Raw genomic sequence first — 2078 nt, 5'->3', positions numbered from 1 at the left:
GATTTTGCAGTTTGTGGTGCTCTTGGGGCCAGGCAAGACCTCTGTACACCCCTGTATGGCTCCTGTTCCTGGGGCCAGGGTGAGGAAAGAATTTGAAATTGCTCACCTTCATGGAAACTAGCTGTGGCCCCAGCCTGCTCCACTCCTGCTCTGAGTATGGAATATGGTCCATGTCCAGTAGACCTGGATGGCCTGCCCTGAGAGACCCAGGCTGTGTCCCCAGCACTGTGTGAAGGTAGAGCTGGCTTCCTGCTGCCTTGCCTACCAGGGCGGAGCTACACATAGAGGTGCAGGGGCAGAGACATTGCCTGCTGCCAGTCTAAGGGAAGGGGCCCGGCCCACTGAGGCTATTCCATTCCCTCACCCAACATGCCATACATTCTGCAGTGCACACACAGCTCTAAGTGACCAAGCCGAATTGGCCCCCATATGTCAGAATGCTGGCTTGTGGTGGTTGCTAGGAGGCCCTGGGGTAATTAGGCCCCACCACTTATCTGAAATAAAAAGATTGCAGAGATTTCAGGGCCTCTCTGCCTCAGCACACATAGCCACAGAGAGCAAGACTGGCTGGAGAAGGCACCCTGCCACCTGGTCAGTCAAGACGTTTCCTAAGGATCTGAAGGACAGGACCCAGCCTCCTCCCAAGGCTTCCTGTTCCTGTGGTTTTCCTTTCCAGGTCCTAGGTCTAGAATCTCTCCAGAACCCTGGGAATCCATGCTTGGGGGTATGGCCCTCCTGGAGATCCTTGGCTAAGTCAGGCCATCTCCACCCTCAGGGGCTGTTCTTGTGACCAAGTTGCCCGTCCACCCCACTTCTGTAAAAGCATTTTCTAAATAAATGGTGCCGATTATTCACAGAAGCCCTGTTGCTGTGTGTTTCTGTGTGGCACCTTCCTCCACTGTCCCCAAGACACACTGGTGCCTTGGGAAGGTTGTGGGCAGTTGGATGTTAAGGGTGTTTGCCATAGGGCAGCTGGTAGCTCAGTAAGGCCAGCTCTCTCCAAGCCTTACAGAACATTTTTTTTTGCCACTAATCTCCCCTATCCACACTAGAAGCCTCAGGACCTTTGCACACCCATCCTCTGTGCTTGGGAAGTATTCCCACTGTGATTTTCCCCTGAGAATCTGGGCCCTCAGCTCCACCTGACTGATTTCTTCAAACACCCCCTTTCTCATAACTGGGTAGGCGCTGGATAAGTAATTGTTGAATGAACAAAAGAAGGGTGAGTCTGTTATCACCTCCAGGAGTCAAGCAGTCTTGCACTATGGGCTTCCATAGCTGAGTCTATTCGCCAGATCCTAGCAGAGGTTGCCTCTCTGAGGCGGTGGGGGGGGGGGGGAAGGGGGATCATTTATTTTTCCCACCGCCTCCCTGTCTAGATGGGGCTAAGCAGGAAATGAGGGGACAGAGTTCAACACAGAACCGGCAATGTGGTCTGTTGGGTGGGGGCCAGACCAGAGAGAGGAACCTTAGAGTTGGATGTGGTGTAAGGAGGTAAGGAGAACCTGAGGGAGTTGGTATCTTCTGAAGCCGCCACCCCACATGCCCACTCGGGCCTAGGTACTGCCCAGTCTCATGGCTGTAATCTTACCCCTGACATCTTCAGAAAGGATCCTGAGCCTGGCAGCCTGCTGGCTAGCACATACACCAGACAGAACCCCATGAGCTTCCTCGTGGCCTTAGGATCAATAGCTATCAGTGCTTTGCTCAGCTGGAGGCTCAACAAGGTCCTTGTGTGTAGGAGGTGCTCATTTAAAGCACAGGGATGAATGAGTGAAGGAACCCAGGTCTCAGGTTCAGACATGTTCCATGTACCTGCAATTGCCTGTGCTGCCTTCTATCCACTCCAAACCCCACAGGACACCTCCAGGTTTAGCCCTGTCCAATCTACAAGGCCTGCCCTGGCTGGACCAGATATTATTCAGGACCTGCTTTAAAGACTCTTTCTGCCATGTGTGGTGGTAACACCTGTAATCCCAGCACTCAGGAAGCTGAGGCAGGATAGTGAGCTAGAGGCCAGCCTGGGGTGCATAGTGAGACTCTTATCTAAAAAATAAAAGAAAAAGACCCTCTCCCAA

Source organism: Castor canadensis, chromosome 14 (assembly GCF_047511655.1).
Source record: "Castor canadensis chromosome 14, mCasCan1.hap1v2, whole genome shotgun sequence".
In the NCBI taxonomy this organism is placed as follows: domain Eukaryota; kingdom Metazoa; phylum Chordata; class Mammalia; order Rodentia; family Castoridae; genus Castor; species Castor canadensis.
This window is presented reverse-complemented; position numbering follows the sequence as displayed.